The following is a 23,055-nucleotide window of genomic DNA, read 5'->3' as shown; positions in this document are numbered from 1 at the left end:
CCTGGCGTAGCCCTTCCCGTGTTTTTCAAACATTGTCCTCCATCTTACACGGAGCAAACTAGGTGCACACATAGGCCTGAGTTGGGCACTGCAAACTACCTAGGTCGTGCTATTTTGATATGCTGATCAAAGACAAAATCAAGTATGCAAAAATTAGTTTACTGCCCAGATGCATATTAGATAGTGAAGGTGAGGAGTTTTTTAGCTCAGAGACCAAGCTGGCAGAGGACTTTGCTTAAACATTCTGATCATGGAAGAAGGGGCTCAGCATGCCTTGAGCCTTGAACCAGAGGAAATCAAAATACACTGAGTCCAACAGTATCCACACCCCTAATTGCTGCTGGTTTGAATTCACCAGCAAATTTTGCATAATACCAATAAATGACCTTTCTTCAAGGGTGCACTGGCATGATTGTTGGGACCTTGTAACAAATACCTAGTGCCATTTAATGATGGAATGACATATCTCTGATATGCAAATTTTTACAGCACAGCAATTAAGCAGTTTAGAATTTTACGACAGTGTTTGGGCTTTATACAACAACAAAAAAGGGGGCCAATAAAGGCCTGTGATGGATGGGCTAATCCCCACTGGAAATATACCATGTAATGGTGTGGGGACAATGCATTATGGATAGCATTGTGATGATTGGTTGTTAATCTCCCTTCCCCGCCTGAAGACTGCATGGCAGCCACGTTGTTGGGACACGAGTCTGGAGTACAGATGGGAAAGTTGGGGCATAGCAATCTGCTGTGTGCACGGAATACAGAGCAAAAGGGGCTTGCAGCGAGGCAGCCTGTCAGCAGGGGACAGAACCGGGGGCCATATGCCGCTCTTCTTCTCCCTTCTGTCGCCAAGTCTGCCGCCTCCTCCTTCTGTCAGGGGACACTTTAATGATGAACATGTTTTAAACAGTTTTGTTTACCTAGCAACAGCTTTTCTAAGAGGGGGTCTTAATTAGTCACCTTAAACAATTTTGGGTTTGGATTTTTTTCCCCCCGGCATTCATTCATTTGTTCATTCATCTGGAAGAATCTCCCTCTTGCTTATTCCACACACACCCCTCTCCACCCCCCACACCCTGGAGGCTGTTGTTACTGTTTCCATGAAAAAGTGTGTCTGCATTACAAAACTAGTTTTAATAGCTATATGCCATTTTTCTTTCTTTCATACATACTTTAATACCACAATTAGCTTTGAAGGGTAGATTTTTCTCCACTTGTCAGAGGCAGTGCTCCTTTGTGAAGCTCTTCAAATAGGATCTGCATTTTAAAATGAAATCCCATTTGGTGGATTTTTTTTCATAATTTTGCACTACTGGTTGCAGTCAATTCCACGTTAAAGGAGCAGGCTCAGAGTTGATTTAGCACTTCACTCTCTCATGGCAGAAAAAAATAGAAAATTGTGATTTTAATTTCATCAATTATGTTATTGGTTTTCGTTTCAAGTTTAAGTCACAAAGCACAGTGAAAGCCAAGTAGCTTTCTGTGTTTTCTGAGTTGCTCTTCCTTCTGGTTCCCTTTATTTAGCACGAGGCATTTTGAATACTATTAATTCACGGGTTTCTATTTATAAAAAATAATGCTACTTTAAAAAATCTGTTAAAATGTGAAATATTAAACTTAAAATGAATTAGATAAAAATTCCAAAATCACATCATCCAAACTGCTGAGAGTGGAATGCTTTCTTTTTTTTTTTTGTAATAAACTTTGCAGAGTGGGTTAACAACAACCAAAAGACAATACAACCCAATGTGCTTAATCATTAACTCTCATTAGACAATAGCACCCATAAAAGTCAAATGACACAGGCTAATTCCTGCAGGACTACCTCTGCTTTTACATTATTGAACAAGATTCTACCTTATTGTAAAAGAACAACACCTCTTTCAAGCCACTAGTTTCTATTAGAATCTAGAATCAGCTTAGGGCATGGGAGTATTCACTGTTGCATATCAAGCTTCATGTGTATTTATAACAAAGGTGGAATGAGTAAAATGTAGGCATGGTGGAAATAGAACAGAGCTGATCCCAGAAGATATTTTTTAGAATAAATATTATACTTTTCTTGGTAACTTAGTTTGTGTTTTAGTAAGTCAAATAATCATAGTTAATTCAATATTTCTTTTTTCTCCATGCAAATTACAGTATTCCAGAAATAGGCTTTTGTCCAGAACTCTAAAGATATATTTTTACACTGAACTGATTTTTTAAAATTTTAATTAATAGATTTTATATTTAGGGTGGCTTTAGGTTTACAGAAAAGTTGAGCAGAAAGTACAGAGTTCCCATTTACACCCTCATCTTCTCCTATAGTTTCCCCTATTATTATTTTTTTTTATTTTTATATTTTGGACTCCAGGAGTGCAGTGGTGTTATCGTAGCTCACTGCAGCCTCGAACTCCTGGGCTCAAGCTATCCACCTGCTTCAGTCTCCCGAGTAGCTGAAACTACAGGCATGCGCCACCAGGCCTGGCTAATTTTTTTTTTTTTCATTTTTTATGGAGATGAGTCTCACTATGTTGCCCAGGTCTCCAACTCCTGGCCTCAGGGAATCCTCTTGCCTCAGCGTCTCAAACTGCTGAGATTACAGGCATGAGCCACCACACCTGGCCTCCCCTATTATTTATATTTTGCATTAGTGTGATACATTTGTTACAAATGAGGAACCAATACTGATGCATTATTATGAACAAAAATTCACTTTTAGCCTTGTACATTTTATGAGTTTGGACAAATGTACAAGGACATGTATTCACCATGATAGTATCATACAGAGTATTTTCACTGTCCTGCATATACCCGTGCTCTGCCTGTTCATCCCTCCTTCCATCTGCAGCTCCTGGAAACTACTGATCTTTTTACTGTCTCCATAGCTTTGCCTTTGCTATAATGTCATTTAGTTGAAATTATATAGTATGTCACCTTTTTGGATTAATTTCTTTCACTTAGCAATATGGATTTAAGTTTCTTCCATGTGTTTTCATGGCTTGATAGCTCATTTCTTTTTATCACTCCATTGTATGTTCCATTGTATGTATATACCAAGGTGAATTTTTATAGCATTTAATTGTCTCATTACTGTCAAAATGAGAAAAAAATCTATCCTTCAAAGTTAATTGTGTGTATATATTGTATGGTTCATTTCTTGAACACACACACACACACACACACACACACACACACACACACACCACCACCACCACCACCACCAGAAAAAGAAGAAAAAAACTATTTATAAAAGGAGACATTATGACTTTTGGTTCCATCTGTGATGGAATGACAAGTATTAGATTTACCCTGCTGTAGCAAACAGGTATAAAAACAGACAAAATATATGAAACAACTATTTTTAGGCATTAATTAAGAGTTCAAGGTTGTTATCCTTGAGAGAAAGGAAACTCATGAGGTGAGTCCTATTTTCCCCCTAGCTTTCTGCCTAGAGGCACTTTCCAGACTGAAGCCAGAGCTGCATGGTCACTGGCAGAGAAACAAGGATTGGAATCTGAGGCTGGTGAGGCAGCTGCAGCTTGTAAGGCAGGGTATGGAAGAGGAGGGAGATGGGAGAAAAGGAGCTCTGAAATTTGCAGAGAGTCTTCTTGATTTTTGGCTAGATAAAAGCCATGCCATGTGCAGGGGACATCTTTGCAAGGCCTGGGAGATGTAGATGTAGATGTTGGATTTCCAGAGCTCTCAGAGTTCAAGAAAATGCTAGACTCCCAACCAGCCCAAATGGAAAAAAACTCCCTAAACATGCTGGGCATTAGCTGAGACACTATTAAGGCCACACTTTTCTGATCATGTCATTTCCAGGTTAAATCCTTCCTCCACTGCCCAAGCTCAGAAAAAAGAACTAAAATTTTTATGCTGGCCTCCAGCATGGTCTGGGCTGTGAGACCACTCCAGCCATATCTCTTTCCTGCTTCCTCACTCCAAGCACTTCCCTCGAGCCTCAGGGCCTCTGGGAATGCTGCACCCTACCTGAGACATTCACTCATTCTATTCTATCCAGTCATACTGGATGAAAAAGCAAGACCTATATATTAATGGCAAGAGACATGATTTAAATATAAAGACAAAGATATATTAAAAGCAAAAGGATTGGAAAATATATACTAAGCAAGCACCAAACTTTAAAAAGCTGGAGTGGATTTGGGGCAGAAGAGGCCAAGATGACAGACTAGAAGCAGCCAGCAAATGATAGTTTCAAAAATGGATGAAAATTGACAAGTAGATATTTGCCTTTGGATGGATGGCAAACTCTGACCAGGGCAGAGCAAACTCCCATAGCCACTGGCCTCTGCAGAAAGGGACCCACCCTGCCCCCTTCCTGAGCTTTCAGCAGCAGCCTGGGGATGAGCCCACCCCTCCACATGAACATCTCCCAGCATCTGCTTGGACTATGACAACCACAGAGGAACAGGGAGACACATGAGAGCAGCAGTGTTACAGGCTCACAGTGCACCCTGCCCCATCAATCTTCCAGAGCAAGACTCAATCATGCCATCCAGGAGTCTGGCAACTGGGGATTATATAACCTAGTCCACCACCACTGGCACCTGAACACCCTCCCAAAGGTCTGAATTCCAACTGACCCATATTGCCAGCAACACCATAGGGGGTATCTACAGGTGCAAACCAAAAGGCCATGTACCTCTCCCTCTCTTCACTGAGCAACAGAGTTACCAGCAGAGAACAAGCGTACCACAAAGCTATCTGTTTTACACTGAGGTAAGAGATTCCAGATGAGAAGGAACCAGCATAAGAATACTGGCACCATGAAAAAACAGGCTGTTTTGATACTACCAAATGATCACACTGGCTCTCCAGCAATGGACTCCAATCATAAGGAAATTTATGAGACGTCAGATATGGAATTCAAAATATGGATCACAAGGAAGCTTGATGTGATCGATGACAAAGCTGAAAACTAGTGCAAAGAAACCATAAAAATAATGCATGACATGAATGAAAAATTCACTAAAGAGATAATTAAGAAAAACATAACAGAACTTGTGGAAATAAAGAATCATTTAGGGAAGTAAAAAATACAGTGGAAAATTTTAACAGTACACTAGACCAAGCACAAGAAAGACTTTCAGAACTTGAAGACAGGCTTTTGAATTAAACCAGTCAGTCAAAATGAACAAAAAAGCATCAAGAAGAATGAAAAAAGTCTTTGAGAATTATGGGACTATGTAAAATGACTAAACATAGGAATTATAGGTATCCCTGAGCGGGGAAGAAGAAAAAGCAAAAAGCACGGAAAAGCTACTTGAGGGAATAATGGAGGAAAATTTCCCTGGGCCTGCTGGAGGTTTAGACATCCCGATAAAAGAAGGTCATTGAACTCCTGAAAGAGTAATTGTGAGCAGGACATCTCCAAGGCACATACTCATCAGACTGGCCAAAGTCAAAGTGGAGGGGAAAATCCTATAAGCTACAAGATGAAAACATTAAGAAACTTACAAAGGAAAACCCATCAGACTAGCAGCAGACTTCACAGAGGAAACCTTACAAGCCAAAAGGGAATAGAATCCTATCTTTAGTCTTCTTAAACAGAATAACTGTCAGACAAGAATTTTGTACCCTACAAAACTAAGTTTCATAAATGAAGGAGAAATAAAATCTTTCCAAAACAAGCAAGCATGAAAGGAATTTGTCACTAGACCTGCCCTATAATAAATCCTTAAAAGTGCTCAGTACAGCAAACAGAACAATCTATACCAACCAGTGTAAAAACAACAGAAAGTAAAAACTCACAGCTCTTGCAAAACAGTAATAAAAGGGAGAAAACAAAAAGCAACTAGGTAGCAATCAACATGATAACTGGTACAGTATCACACATATCAATATTAACATTGACTGTAAATGGTTTAAATGTCCCACTTGAAAGATATAGCCTGGCAGAATGGATAAAAAATAAAAAAAAACACACAACCCAAATATATACTATCTCCAAGGAATCCATTTAACTTGTAAGGATTCTCATAGAGTCAAGGTAAAAGGGTAGAAAAAATATTCCATGCAAATGGAAACCAAAAAAGAGCAGGAGTAGCTATTCTTATGTCAAATAAAATAGACTTTAAATCAACAACAGTAAAGAAGAGTTAAGATGGTCATTATATAATGATAAAGAGATAAATTCAACAAGAAGATGTAATAATCCTAAATATTAATATTTAAGTACCTAATACAGGAGCTCCCACATTCGTAAAACAAATACTACTCGACTTAAGGAAAGAAATAAACAACAACATCATTATAGCCAGGGACTTTAACACTCCACTGACAGTACTAGACAGATCATCGAGGCGCAAAATCAACAAAGAAACACTGGACTTAAACAGGACTCTAGAACAAATGGAATTAACGGACATTTACAGAACATTCTACCCCAAAACTGCAGAAGATACATTCTTCTCATCAGCACATGGAATATTTTCCAAGATAGATCATATTAGGCCACAAAATAAGTCTCAGCAAATTTTTAAAAGTTGAAATCATACTGTGTATCTTTTCAGACCACAGTGGAATAAAACTAGAAATCAATTACAAGAGAAACTCTCAAAACTACAAAAATACATGGAAATTAAACAACCTGCTGCTGAATGATCCTTTGGTCAATGGCAAATAATGATGAAAATTTAAAAAAAAATTCAAATTGAATTACAAAAATGACACAAGCTATCAAAATCTCTTAAGATACAGAAAAAGCAGTGCTAAGAGGGAAGTTCATAGCACTAAATACCTACCTCAGAAAGAAAGATCACAAATTAACAGCCTAATGGCACATCCCAAGGAACTAGAAAAAGAAGAACAGACCAAACCCAAAGCTAGCAGAAGAAGAGAAATAGGAGAACCAAATGAAATTGAAACCAAAAAGCAATACAAAGGATCAATGAAATGAAAAGTTAGTTCTTTAGAAAGAGAAACAAAATCAATAGACCATGAAACTAGATTAACTAGGAATAAAAGAGAAAAGATTCAAATAAGCTTCATCAGAAGTAAAAAAGTAGACATCACAACTGATACCACAAAAATACAAAATATCATCAGAAGCTACTATGAAATCCTCTACATACACAAGCTAGAAAATCTAGAGGAAATGGATATATTTTTGGAAACACACAACCTCCCAAGCTTGAATCAGGGAGAAATAGAAATAGAAATCCTGAACAAACCAATAATGAGTAGTGAGATTGAAAAAGTTATTAATAAAAATCTCTCAACAAAAAAAGCCCCATGCCAGAAAAATTCACCAGAGCTGTATCTGAATTCTACCAGAGCTACAAATAAGAAATGGCACCTCTTCTACTGAAACTGTTTCATAACATCAAGAAGGAGGTAATCCTCCCTATCCTATTCTGCAAAGCCAGTATAATCCTGATACCAAAGCCAGGAAAGGGCACAACAAAAAAAGAAAGTTATAGACCAATATCCCTCATGAACATAGATGCAAAAATCCTCAACAAAATATTAATATTAGCAAACTGAATCCAATAGCACATCAAAAAGATAATTCACCATGATCAAGTGGGTTTCATCCCAGGGATACAGAAATAGTTTAACATATGCAAATTAATAAGTGTGATTCCCCACATAAACAGAATTAAAAATAAAAAACTATATGATTATCTCAATAGATGCAGGAAAAGCATTTGATAAAATCCAGCATGATTCAAAACCATGATAAAAACACTCAACAAATTAGGCATAAAAGAAATTCCTCAAAATAATAAAAGCTATATATGACAAACCCACAGCCAACATCATGCAGAATGGATAAAGTTGAAAGCATTCCTCCTAAGAACTGGAACAAGACAAGGATATCCACTGTCACCACTTCTATTCAACATAGTACTGAAAGTCCTAGCCAGAGCAATCAGGCAAGAGAAAGAAATAAAGGGCATCCAAATCAGAAAAACAGAAGTCAAATCATTCCTGTTTGCTGATGATATGATCTTATGTCTAGAAAACCGTAAAGATTCCTCAAGAAGACTCCTAAAATTGATAAACAAATTCAGTAGTCTCAGGTTACAAAATTAATGCACACAAATCAGTAGCATTCCTATGCACTAAAAGGTCTCAAGCTGAAAGTCAAATCAAGAACTCAATACCATTTATAATAGCTACAAAGAAAATAAAACACCTAGGAATATACTTAACCAAGGAGGTGAAAGATCTCTACAAAGAGAACTCTAAAACACTGATGAAAGAAATCATAGATGCCACAAATGGGAAAATATCCTATGCTTATAGATTGGAAGAATTAATATTGTTAAAATGACCATACTGCCCAAAGTAATTTATAGATTTAATGTAATTCCCATCAAAATACCAATGTCAAGGCCAACATGCCATGAAAATTTAAAGTAAATGAGATTAAAGGTTAAAGATAAACATTAAGTACCACTAGTGAAGGGATAAAAATTATAACTTTCTAAGAATTAAGAAGATCAAAGAACTGTTTTCAAAAGAGAAGAACAAAAAGCATTGAGATTACAAAAAGTAAATTCAAAGAACAATATAAAGAGGAATAATGTAAAGACAGAATGGCTGAAAGCAGAAAACACTAAGATCTCAAAACCAGGACTGGAGGAAGGAGGGATGGCAGCCTCGTCTCCTAAAGAGCCTCCATCTTGTGTGGGGATCAGAAAGCCCCGCTCCAGACAGGGTCCACTGCAGGCTAGAAGCAGGGACTAAGGCTCCTTCCTGAAAATCGACAAAGAACTGGGTGGGGGGGCCCAGGGGTCCTGACTGCATAGCATCACTAAGTCACAGGAAACCTCCCAGGAGACAGACCATCTGAAAGAGGAATTCGCCATTGTGGATGAGCTCAAGTTTCAGAATATCTGATTCAGATAATTTTCTCTTCTTTTTCCATCAAATATGGAAAAAAATGAGAATAAAAATTCCTTCTGTCAAGTATATTATACATGTACATATGTGTGTATGAAAATTATATTAAAATTGTATACAAAATTATATTAAAATTGTGTGTAAAAAATTGTGCATATGAAAATTTTGTATATTATATAATTGTGTATATTTTATACATATATATGTCTTTATATAAATATATGTATAAGCATTATATTTGTTTACACCTAAGTCAGATCTTTTGGCTTCCAGCCAAAAATATGAGTGTGTGTGTGTGTGTGTGTGTGTGTGTGTATATATACATACATATACATACATATATATACATATACACACACATACACACACACACACACACACACACACACATGCACATACCCACATTACAACTTGCTTAGATCACGATAGTCACTTGACCATGCTATCCAGAGAGCTGACGACCCTCCTCTGGAAGGTTAGGGTTTACTGACATAGACAGGGAATTCTATGCCTCTTCCCTTTCTCAAGGGAAGAGCAACCCAAAGGAGATTGAGCAGTAGCTTCAAGGCAACTGTTGCTTCCCTTTGGAAATTGCTCTAAGTTTTCCAGGTCATTAAGTGATTGACAGTTGTTTTCATATATATATATATAGGTGGTTTGTGGCAGAATAAAGTAGCAATATACCAAGTGATAGCTTAGTGGCATTAAGGAATCAGTAAAAGATGTTTAAGTTATATCCAAGGAGCAACACAGATACGTAGGAGACCTGAATTAGGAGGAAATAGACATCATTTTTAAAAAATTCAAAGCACAAATTCTTCTAAAAGACATGGAACATATACTGAGAACAAAGATAGGTGTCTAGAAATAAGTCTTCAGTTACCTTTGGGGATCTTTAGTGCCCCTTAACATTAATTTTACTTGCCATTTAGCAATTGTTTGCTGTTTTAAATAGTGACTGACATTACAATTAGAAAAATGAAATTGATTTATTCATAATTAAGAATGAGATGATGTATATCTTTGCATAACCTGGATCAACAGAATTCTCTTTTTGACATTAAAATGCAGATAAATGATTAAACATTTTTGGTTTTGACTAGATGTTTTTAGGCGATGAAATACTTCTATCCAAGTTTCTAAATAATAGCCTCAATATCATTTCAAGTTGAAAAATTCAGCCCTGGTAGAACAAGTACTATGTAAAAGTGATAAAATGAAAACCAAGAGCCTCAAGTCTTCCCACATATACAAAGCATGATAAGGCTTCGTAGCAACACCTGTCGTCCATCCTCTGGACAGGCAAGATGGATTTGATTAATTTTGCAGGCTCGTTAGGTGTGTCTCTCTATTCATTACCCTCCAAGTTAGGTCCTCAGACAACCTGGTCCGGTCTCAGGTCAGGAGTATCAGAAGAGCTGCATTTTCTACAAAAGAGCTCTCAAGTCCCCCAGTGTGGTGTTGGGAGGAGAGGGTGGAATGGAGGGAAGTCCAGCTTCCAAATGTGATGGAATTATTTTTTTAACAAACATATTAGATAATTGTCTAGCCGTTAGAATAGGCATCTTGGGAAATGTTCTCTGACTTCACAGTGGCTCTCTTTCTGTACGTATGTGCATAAAAAGAGCTTTCAGATTAGGCCAACTGTTGGATCTGAGCAGTGAGTATGCTGGTGTTCATTGTACCATTCTTTCTATTTTCTGGATATTTAAAAATTTTCATGATAAAAATTCAATATTAAAATATTCTCATTTGTGACAGGTTTTGTATTTTGTTCATTGTATGCAGTCTTTAATCTCTTCAAACAATTTCAGATAGCATATCAAAATGTTAATTATATAAGTGAAAAGTCAAGCCATATAATTGTGATTTCAATAATCTAAAACATGAGCATATACGTTTTATATGTGTCCAACAGATATATTTTTACATATATAAATCAAGAAAGAAAATGTATCAAATTTATGAATGAGTTTTTTGTTTGTTTTCTAAAATGAACATGCACTATATACATGTGAAAAAATGTTATTAAAATAATTTTATTTTCTACTTCAGTATAAATGCTAACATGTTAGAGAATGTGTGATTTGGCAAAATTTGTAATATAAATGGGAAAGTAAAAATCGAACCTGGTTTCACATCAGTAAATGCCTAGAAATGGATCATGTGACAAAAATAAAAATGTACTGGGAAAGACCAGGCGAAATAGAACCTTGTGTGAGTACTGTGTTTACTTACTAAGCCTGGATTTACTTCAAACAAAACTAGTCAGGAATCATTTGTGATGACTAACATTTGTGTATTGCTTTAGCACTTAGAAAGCTCTTTTCTTTTAATTGCAGTCAATTGAATTCTCACACAAACACACTGAGGTTGGTATGCATGTCCTCATTTTACAGATGAATGAGCTGAAGTTCATAGCTCTTTCTAACGCCCAGCATTGCCAGGATAGTAACTAGACTCACGTGAACTTCATAGAAATGATTTAACAAGAAGATATTATCTTTATGTTTTGTCCATGATACGAACTTTATAGGTTCAAAGAATATTAGGTTTTTTTGCTTGTTTTGAGATGGGAGTTCACATAGGAGAATATCTACATTTAGACATTACCCATGCTTTTCTCCTTTGAAAAAGGTACACAAAATCCTCCTGTAGTAAGCCTTTCAATGCCAATCCAGTTTTGACAATATGAATGACACATTATAAGCTCTAGAAAGCAACATATCTTTACAAATAAAGTTCAAGCTAGACGCCTGGAGGTAGGGAGGTGGTTTTTTTTTATATATATATAATTGCATAAATGGTCTGGTGTGCTAATGAGAAATGAGAAGTGTCATAATAAAAAGAAAGTGAAGAAATCCGGATCTGACTGATCCCCATGTTTGTAGTTTCCTCAATCTGCTGGAGCCTCTATTTAAAAGTTTACATCTTTTAGTGGAAAAATTAATTTCTCTTTCACAAGTTCCACTCACATTTTGTTGCTAATAAAACCAAGGATGTAAATACTATTAAGTACAAAACAGCCTGCTGCATAATTGTTTCAAAGCAATTACAGATTATATCGAGCCATTCGTGGAGCAGAAACAGTTTTTTCCAAGACACCAGCTCCCTGTACCTTGAAATTTTATTAGTCTAAGAATTTCATGCACCATATGTTAGAATATGAGACTAGCTGCAATTGAACAAACAACTTTCTGATATATAAGTGAATGATAACCTGATTTTAAATGTGTTTATCTAATGAGATAGTAACTGTAATTTACAGCACATATAAAAACCCCCACTGTTACTCCTGGTGCACCTTTTGGCTAAAAAGGGTGATGCAGAGAGATATGCTAATGACGATCGTCTTGGTTTTTACCAAGTCAGTAATAAAATTTGCATTTGATATTGTGCACAGTAAACTGGGTTATTAGCCTTGAAAATGAGTCTCATAAAATTTAAATATAGGCTTAAATCATATTAACTGTCCTGTAGGTTTTCTGAGAGGCTTTAAAGCATTGTGTTGCCTCCATAGTGTAGGGAATGCAGATGTTTGTGTGCCTTCAAGGGGGCCCCCCAAAAGGAAACAAGCGAGAACTTGAGAGATGCACTAGAAAAGCATCCACTGTTGTGCTTCCAGCTTTGAGGACCCGGCTTCGATCAAGTACCTGTAGATCAAGAGGGCTGGGGAAGGTGGGTCTTTCAAAAGAAGCCTGCTAAGGGGTTTCTGGCTAAAGAGGTGGCCAGGCTGCCCAATACATCCCTCCACAAGGACTGCTTGGACCGTCAACAACAGGACTTTGAACCTCCCATGATTGACGATGCAGGAAAGTTGACAGCTGTAAAGTGCCACTTATCCTCAAGACAGACACTGAAGGTACAGATTAAAGGCTGAAAGACCTCTAGAGGACACAATTTCTCCAGTAACTTCCGATTGCAGTTACCTGCTTCTTGGTCCACACTAAATCAAAACTCCTAACACTGTTAGAAGAAAGAAGTGCATTTGAGGATGCAGATTCTTCGTTGTTGACTGTCTGACTTAGATGCCCTGCCCTGGCACTGGGCATCTGTTGCTAAGTAGCCTTGCAGTGCCTCACCAGCAATTCACCCCCGAGCCATCACTGTCTGACTCCTGCCCAGCCAAGACATGAGGACTCCCTTGGACGTGTAACCAACCATGCTAACGCTGACTCCCAGGAGGCACGGAGCCCTCCACTTCTAACTCCAGGACTTTCATTAGAAGACTGACAAGACTAATTCTTTTAAAAATTTCTACCCAGCCAAATTTGCCACACCTTACATACATCTCTGTTTTCCTTGATCATTACCTAAGATCTAAGCTCCTCCTGAATATATCCCCTTCGTTTCTCCTGAATCAATTTCCTTCTCCACTCTTCTTTTTCCCAGCTTTCCATTCTGTCCTTTGGAACTCTTGCTCCATAAGTAACAGATGCATATATGTTCCCAAGTTCTTCACTGAGCACTTACTCTGCTCCCTTGCCTTGAAAGAACACTGGCTCACCCCAGGGAATAATGCTGCCCCTCAGCCTCTCAAGAGGAAGCAGCTAATTTCTCCTCAGTTCACATGCTGCAAGGATAATGGGAGGTTGTTCATCCTTCTTACTCCTGCTCCAAGGAGTTGTCTGTGCATGCCATTCTCTCACCCATCCTTTTGGCTAACATCTACTCTTCCCCTTTTCATTGAAGACTTTAGCACCTGGTTCAAAACTTTCTTCCCCATTGTTCTGTTTTTAAGAAGTTTCATCTAAAATCGTAACATCTCAATATTTTCTCCTCCTAAGCTCTCATGACTGACAACCTCCATTCACAAACTGCAAATTCACATTCCCATGGATGCGACATAGACCTTGTAATCTCCCAGAACTTCTCAGTCTCTGAATTAATGATTCAGAAAGTTCACTCTCTGATCACACCCTCCTGATCTGTTTCCTGATCTATCACCTCATTGGGACCTCTACTCCTCTGCCCCCTCTGATTTCTCCCAGCTAGCAGCCCTTCCTGGCTTAACTGCTTGCTTAAAATTCTGTAGCACTCTAACCCTACCACTTTGACCAAAACTCCTTTTGTCAGGGCCATTAATAAACTGCACACTGCTAACTCTGAAGGAAACATTCTCATTTATTCCTAACTTACCCACTTAGCAGCATTTCATTTGTCTCTAGTGAACCTCCCCCTTCATGATACCCTGCTCTTATGGTGTCTGTCCTGCCTCCTTGTGTCATACCTCCTAACTAGCTGCTCAGTCTTAGGTGCTTTGGGGGTCCCTCTTTCTCTTCCTTTTCTTAAATGTTGCTGTGTCTAGGGATTTACCCCCAGGGTCTCTCATTTTTTTCTGACTCAGTAGGCCACTCCTGGGTATTCTCATTAACTTCCATAGCTTTATGCAAGGTCTATATGCTGATAACTCCCAAACCAATATCTTCTCAGTCATACACACACATACACACACACACACACACACACACGTTCCAATTTGGGCAAGTTATTTCTCTGTGCCTCAGTTTTCTCATGTATAAAATGGGAATATTTATAGTACCTAACTATATGTTTGTTGTGAGTAATAAATGAGTTAATTCAAGTAAGCACTTAGAATACTGCTTAGTATTTGTTAAGACTCACTGCATATTTCCTATGATTATAATTATTATTATCATTATTACAGGGCATCTCTTTTTGGGTGCCTTATAAGGGCCTGAAACTCAGGAGACTAAAAAATGGAACTACTAGCTTTCCCCTTAAGCCATCTCCTTCTGCTGAGTCTCCTAGCTCAATGAAAGACCCAATGTCATTTATTCAAACCAGAAATAATTCATTTCTCCTCCTTTAGTCCACACATTCAATCAACCACCAAGTCTTAGAAATTGTGCTTCATTTCAAATCTATTCCCTCCACCAACTGTGAGTTTCCTAAATAGAGCCTTTATTGTGCCTAGGTCCCTGCAGCATTCCCACAGCCAGTGTCTTTGCCCACACAGCACAGTGCCTGGATATATTCTACCGTCCAAATAGAAAATATCAGTTTTCCCATATCAGCCCTTTTAATGGTCCCCCCCCATTGCCCTCAAGATAGAATCTAAATTCTTTAGCCTCATAGCACCACCAGGTCATTTTTAATGTTCACGTCTTATTCTCCCATATCCACACTAAGCCCAGACTCAAAGTCAGCAAACTATGGTCCATGGGCCAAATCCACCCCACTGCCTGTTTTTATGTGGCTTACAAGCTAAGAATGGTTTTTACATTTTTAAATGTAAAATATAAAAAGAAACAAAAAAGCAAGACAATTAGCTTTTCATCAAGAACAGCTGCTTGCAGAGTTTAGGGCAGTACCTACACATTGGCCCACAAACCCCAAATTTCACTATCTTGTCCTTAACAGAACAAGTTTGCCAACCTCTTGCTCTGTATCCATTCATGGAATTTCTCCCAGCTCCTCAGGGATCCGTGCTTCAGGACCTTTGCATATGCTCCTCTCTGTGCCTTATCCCCAGCCCTAACTTTTGTCCATCCTTCAAATATTAGCTTACATGTCACCTCTGTCAGCCAGACTTCCTGATTCTGTAAATCCTGATTAAATATCCATTCTAAATGCTCCCAGCAGACTTTCAACTTTTCCTTTCCCACCATCTATTACACATGAAGGTTCTTCATTCTGAAGCTCCCAGAGTAGTGCAAGGCACCAATAGGCATTCAGCAAGCATTTGTTCATTGAATTAATTTAAAGGGACAGTTTATACCTACCTTTGTCATAAGAAAGAACACATTGTGCTATAGTTATCTGTCTTCTACATCATAGAATGTGAGCTCCTTCATTGTGTGCTTTATCTCTGCATCCCTCGAATCTAATACTCTAAAAACAAGAGACTTTTATCTCTACATCCCTAGCATCTAGTTGTGACACAGGCTAAATGCTGAAAAACTATGGAAAACAGCTAGTACATGTCTTTAATAACAATAAAGGCATGCTCAGCTAATCCTGCATGCTGTGGAAATCCAAATGATGAAAAGGGCTTACAATAATTGTGCTTGTGGAAGTGGATTAGAATTTCCAAGCCATGTCTTCCAGGAGAGGTAACACCTCTCAGCCACTCTTTCTGCAATTCCAGAGCCTACCAGCAGGTGTCAGTAAAGACATTTTAGGTCATCTGCAGGTTCAGGCATCTTTTAATCTTACCTGAGAGGTAAGATTAAAATTATATCCAGACTAATTTTCAGTTTTTTTTCAGCAAAAATGTGGTGATTTACAGAACAGTATAAATATCAGCAAAATACTAATTAACTGTGTTTACATATTACCTGTACTTAAAACATCTAATCAGGATAATCTAAGGAAAACAGAACAGTTACCGTAAGATTTATACCGTCTTCTACAATCAACTGACATCAATCAACACCTGCTTTTTCTCTAGTTATCCTTTCAACTATAGAAGCCATCATGAAGCTATAAGTATATCTCTCTGGTTTTTAGATCCTTTGTACCCTGCTTTTTCCTGATTCTTTCATGTAACTTTTAGTTCTTTCCTCCTAAATGTCAGAACAGAAAAGATAGGCAGGGAATGGTGGCTCACACCTGTAATCCTAGCACTCTGAGAGGCCAGGGCAAGAGGATTGTCTGAGCAACAGTGAGATCCCACCTCTCCAAAAAATATAAAAATTAGCCAGGCATGGTGGTGTGAGCCTGTAGTCCCAGCTACTCAAGAGGCTGAGGCAGTGGAGGATAGCTTGAGCCCAGGAGTTTGAGGTTGCAGTGAGCTGTGATGACGACTGCACTCTACCCAGAGTGACAAAGTGAGACCCTGTCTCAAAAAAAAAAAAAAAAAAAAGATAAGAAAAGAAAAGATAAACAAAATAGATTGCTGCAGTTTTTCTCCCATTTCTGAATAAATCTACACCAAATCTTGTGACAGCTTCCTCCATTCAGGATATAGTTTCTATAGGATCAGGATGAATAGAAAGGAGAAAACAGAATTCAAGAAACCTCTTAGGAGACTATAGCAAGAGTATTACAAGAGATTCTCACAATTCATAAGCACTGCATAGTGTCTCCTTTATCTGAACCCTCTAAATTTGCAAAATAGGTTCACTCGATTAAAAGTATAGGCTCTGCCTATTGGGAGTTAATTTTTTTAACTTTCTTATTTTAGCTATATGAAACTCTAAAAAGGTAAAACTATAGTAACAGAAAGCAGACGAATGGTTGCCAGAGGTTGAGGGTGGGGAGAAGGGATTGACTGCAAAGATTCCTGAGGAAAGTTTTTGGGTGCTGGACATGTTCTATACTGTATATTGATGGACTCAGATATTCAGATATTTGTCAAAGTTCACTGTACTATACACTTCAACTGGGTGAATTTTATGATAATTATATCTCAAAAAGACAGATTATTTTTAAATACATCTGCAAATGGTGTTTCCACCATTGGTAAATAATGTTCTCTTGCCATTGCCTACAATGTCCAGAATTTCATTTGAAGTTTTGATGCCATATAAAGTGAGTAGTGGAAGGCAGCTTTTTTTTTTTTTTTTTTTTTTTTTAGGGTTAGCAATAGCATTGTGTATTGTTAAAAACAGCACTGGAAGATTTAAGTAGAATATATCTTTCACATTTAGTAGCTAAAACATGGGCTCAGTAGCTAAAACTTTCCTAGTAGTTCTCAAGAGTTTACTTTTTATGGGCCTTTCTTCTGCATAAGTGACAATCAGCTGTTGTGAAGAACAGGCTGAAGTAAACTCCAATCAGACATCAGCTTCACACACCTACCCAAAACAGTGCTATCTAAGTAGCCCCTGCTTGTGTGCACTGTGTGCGCGCATGTGCCTACACTCAGTGCATGCGTGTGTGTGTGTGTGTGTGTGTGTGTAGAACAGGAGGGGGAAACAAGAGCTTTTTATTTTTTAATTAACAAAATACAAGGGACCTTCATCTTCACTTAAAAAATAAAAGAATATATAGATGAAAAACATCAAAATGTGTTCATAATTTGTTTCTAATACATTTAAACAATGACTACGTATTTCTTAAATAATAAGGAAAGATTTACTTTTATAAGGTAGAAAGAGGAGAATGCTTTCAAAACTTGTAACTCAGGGGCCCAGATTTTGTGTTTTTCCATCAATTATTCCTACCAACAAAAAATTTAAAAACTATTAAAAATAAATAAATAAATAAAAACTATTGAGGGACAGTCAAATAAAGGCTGAAACTGGTCTTATAAGGGCTTCCAGTTTTCTGCATCAGAGGATGGTACACACTAGCAGCCACCACACAGAACTGTTTCTCATATGTGATTTCCCAGACTAAGTTAGTATTTGAGGTGTGCGAGTGTGGTGTTTCCACTCAGTGCAGCCTTTTACTTAAGGGCATTTTATTTTATTTTATTTTATTTTATTTTATTTAGAGACAGAGTCTTGCTCTGTTGCCTGGGCTCTGTGCCATGGCGTCAGCCTAGCTCACAGCAACCTCAAACTCCTGGGCTCAAGCAATCCTACTGCCTCAGCCTCCCGAGTAGCTGGGACTACAGGCATGCACCACCATGCCCGGCTAACTTTTTCTATATATTTTTAGTTGTCCAGCTAATTTCTTTTTATTTTTTGTAGAAACGAGGTCTCTTGCTCAGACTAGTCTCGAACTCCTGACCTCAAGCAATCCTCCCCCCTCAGCCTCCCAGAGTGCTAGGATTACAGGCGTGAGCCACCACGCCCGGCCCTACTTAAGGGCATTTTTAAAGAGTCCAATATGTATGTAACAGAGAGCAAACATTTTGAGTCAACATGTTCAAGTGACAGCTGCCTCTGAAAACGGCATTGCCACATGTATTTATTGCATTCTGATCTGACACTAATCGAGTACTATTAACATCAGCACACTGAGAGGCTTCATTTAGTGAGGCCGCTTGCCAGACTTTGGGGGAAAGAAAACCCATACGAAAAACGCCTGTCATCATTGTCTTGAAAGCTAAGCTTGGAAGCCGGGAAAGTGCATTGTCCTGACGTTGCAGGAAGCCTCCTCTCTCCAAGGCCACACCTTGAGATATGTTTATTTCTGTTCCTAGAACCCATCTCCACGGTTTATTCAGAAAATTGCTCCTTTTCCCACTGATTGTAGCTTCACTGAACATGTACTAGGGTAAAAGCCAGAAGGTTTCACAGTTTGGGGAATCTTTGCTGGCCAACCTGCAAGGAAAGTTCATGTGCAACCTGTTTTTTCCTACTACTCTTTTTTATTTTTTACCAAAAGGGGTTTTCAAAAATGGCTATGTATCAACAGCCTTAGTCCATTGCTCAATATAGGTGTCACGGTTACCAAGTAATGCCAAATAAAGCCATAGTTCTCATTTTAATGTTTTACTTGCATAGGTTGATGAAAATTTGAAGATTTTCCAGCCAAACCAATGAGTAATTTTCTGTATTTCACTTTCGTCTTTCCTTATTATATGACCTTTGATTTGGGAACATTGATTGCTTTCTGCCATTTGCTTAATGATTTTGACTTCATCCCTTTGGGCATCAGATTGGAGTAATAAAAGGAACAAAAAGTCACATTGCCCTATTTCTAGTGCTATAAACAAAAATTACATGAAAATGAAGGCCAAAAATAAGTATTTCAAAATGCAAATGCATTTTAGAATGGAAAATAAATTTCCAAAAAGCTGCTATGTTGTTTTCAATTTGTGCTGACATTAAATTTTTACTCCATAGGAAAAGAGTAGGAATAGAAGCTGATAACACCAAACAACTGCTTTATGGCCCAGTCAGCCTCAGGACTCTTAGGCTATGTGTATGTGCTCCCAAATATGGGATTTAATTAGCAGAGGGCATGTGGCCAACAGATGGGTTACTTTGACAAAGGAATTAAACTTTGGTGTAGACAAGACAGAAAAGACAAGCTACTTATTATAAGACAATCTCTGCAACTACCCATCCTGTTCATGAGATTTCTCATGGGAAGTTTTCCTGCTGTGATTCTGTGGATCATTTGATAAGTAAACGTTTATTGAGCTATCACTGTGTCCAAGGCTGTGGCTCATATTACCATATCAATTTGCATGTTGTCATGTCCTGGGTCTTCTTTTCTCTGAACTTCTAATATTAATTTAAAAGAAAGAGAGAGAATGAGAACACAAAGCATGCTCCTTTACATGTCCCAGAATACTGCTATATTTATTACGCCTTGAAAACTACCCATTTAAAATACCAGAAATTGTGTATGTCACATACTAAGACCTACTGACTTTCCCAGGAGAGTGGGGGATAGGGGAACAATTTCTTTGTCCCAGCTGTCTACGGGTAGACTCAGACTTCCACCCTGTTGCCAGAGGGAAACCCAGCTGGACATCATTGCCCTGTGGCTGCAGATATCTCTCCAGCCTGCTCTGTGCCTGTGGAACCAGACTTTACAGACTGCCTCAGTGAGCAGCCCTTCCCTCTGCTGTCTGACTGGGTTGTCCAATGGGGGCAGGAGATCAGAGGGAGAAAAGAAAGTGAGAAGTGAGATTTAGGGTATTTTTTATGAGCTCCTTGGTACCTTCCTTGACAGGATCGTTGTAGGTGGCTGATTTCCTTGACCGAAGGGCATAGCTTCTGTTAGGCAGCCCTCTCCCTGCAGATCTCTCTCTTTCTCTTCCCCTCTCTCTCTGGGTTCTGGCAACTTCTCCTTTGCCTCCTCCATCAGGAGTGGAAATTAAATGGAGCCACAGATATTATTACTCATCCCAGGATATTGCAATGTTCTGTGTTGTTTTCTTATACTCTACCCACACTTCTGCTAATCGCCGCTTTATTAAACTCTCTTCAGATTATCCTATTGTCATGTGCTACCTCTTTTCCTGCCAGACCCCGTTTGATATATCTAATTTAGAGATTAGGGCAATGTTATGCACTAATGTACAGGATCCTTGAAACTATTATCAATCCAAAGCAGAAAAGATTACATACCAGAAAGTGTCTTTGTAGTAGAGTCTGACTCCATTTTTGATGTTTGTGAACAACTTTCATGTCCCAGTCCTCCCTCTTTCCCTCTTGTCCCACGTCTGGACATGCTGATAAGAAAGCCTGGGTGCTCCCACCCCGGCTTCAAATCATACCAGCCCTGGATGTGCCCAGAAACCCTCACCCAGCCCCATTCCTAACCACAGTCAAAATTGAGCCAGTGTGCTTTCACTGCTCTCTCAAGCCAGTTTAGAACCTACTTGGTAGCTTGCCCTCCTTTCCCCAGAAAGCGACGTTCTGCGAGTCGTAAACCTCTTCATCTCCTCTTGGTGCATGTGTGGCATCAGCAGTCTTGCCATTAGAACCAAATATTTTGGAGGGGAGGTCCATTCTGTCTCTGGGAAGTGACCACAACAGTCTTCATCTATTAACTCTCAATGAACTCCCATTCAACTCAAATACATCCAACACAAATTCAGCAATACATGGTTAGCTGACAGACGGAGCATGAATGAGAGCAGCCAGTCCCCTGCCATTCCAGCTGTGGAGTCCATGCCCTGGGACGTGCAGGACAGGGGTCAGGCCTGACTCCCTTCTGAATGCCTCTCAACGTAAGTGTTGGTGGACAATCTAAGGATTGTTCAAGGGAAACTTAGACACTATGAGATTTTTCTCATCGTAAATCAACTTTATAATCTAACTACCCCTCCCCACAAAAGATCAGAACTTCCAATTATGCACTCATTCAGGATTTACTGAGTGTTTACTTTTCTTAGTTAAGACTGTTCCTTATTGCAAATAATTAAAGTGCACTCTGGCTAGCTGAAGTCAAAGGAAAAGAGGGAGGGAGAATAGGGTAGAAACGCGAGGAATCAGGCACTAGTGGGCAGCCCAGCCTCACTGGGGACCTGCTCTTCCCCTTATGTGAATTGTTCAATTATGCAGCAGTCTGACAACATCACCAGGCTGCTTTCTACCTCAGAACCTTCCAAAAGGCTGATCCCTTTGCCTGAAGCACTTTCCCAGGCACAGCACTTCCTTGGCTAACTCCACTTACCTTTGCATCTCAGCTCTCTGCTTAGGTGCCACTTTTTCTGGGATACCTTTCTGCACCTTGGACTTGCATATGACCACTGTGTTGTGATCCCCTGAGGGATACTTGACTGTGTCCCGCACTCAGTAAAAAAACATATGAAGACAAAGACCATGATTTAGGGTTGCCAGATAAAAAGCAGATGCCTAGATAGATTTGAATTTCAAATAAACAACAAATATTTTTCCAGTATGATTATATCTGCTACCATATTTCCATATGCTGAATCTGGCAACCTTTACATGATTTTCTTTAACACCTAGCATGGAGCCAGCACAGAGTGAGCACTCGGTAAATATTTGCCAAAAAAATGAGTATCGATCTGGTGAGCCGCATGCTGATACAAAAGGGATGAAATACAAGGAAAAAGAAAGAGCAACATCTCTCACATACTTTATCCACTCATAGCAAATGCATAGCTGCAAATGGAGTGGCAATTAATAGTAAATTTTACCAACAAAATTAAATAGGGAATCAATTATGTAGGTTTTCAAAGACAAAGCCCGATTACCTAATGATAGTAAAGGAAACCTTATTCTAGACAGACCATGTGATCATGACCCCAGTGATCATATAGTTCCTCCCCAAATGAGATTTGGACAAACGCACTCCTAACAGAATCTTAGGAGTAAAGAAATTATTAGTTCTGCACTTTCAGATTTTATTTTCAAAGGCCTACCCTTGAGACCTAGTAGCTAATAATCACTGTAGCATGTATGAGTCTGGAACTGTGTTAAAAGATGTGCATGCGCTATTTCATTTCATTCTCTAACAGCCCATGGAGTAGAAGCCCAAGTTGAGATCTGGAGTTCCAAAGAATCAAGGAAGAACCTGTGAAACAAAATGGCATTTGAGCCATGCTTTAGAGGGTAGGTAAGGTTTTTTAAGGGAGTGGAAAAGGTCTTCTGGGAGATTCAATAAGCCTTAGTAAATTGCTTGAAAAGTACTGAGCATGCCACAGAAATGGTCTAATTTTCCAGTGGCATTCATTTTAGGCTGTTATAAAAAGTGGAAAATATCTTTGGATAAGTAAGTTGGGCCAGCTCTTGGAAGGCACTGAATGCCAAACTCAGGCAGATAAATTCAATGCTCTAGGTAGTGATGAGCCTTTGGGGGTCCCAATAGCTAGCCTGTACACCCTCAGCACTAGAAGTCAGGTAGTTCTCT

The sequence above is a fragment of the Lemur catta genome, chromosome 2 (genome assembly GCF_020740605.2).
Source record: "Lemur catta isolate mLemCat1 chromosome 2, mLemCat1.pri, whole genome shotgun sequence".
Classification (NCBI taxonomy): domain Eukaryota; kingdom Metazoa; phylum Chordata; class Mammalia; order Primates; family Lemuridae; genus Lemur; species Lemur catta.
Note: the sequence above shows the minus strand (reverse complement) of the source record.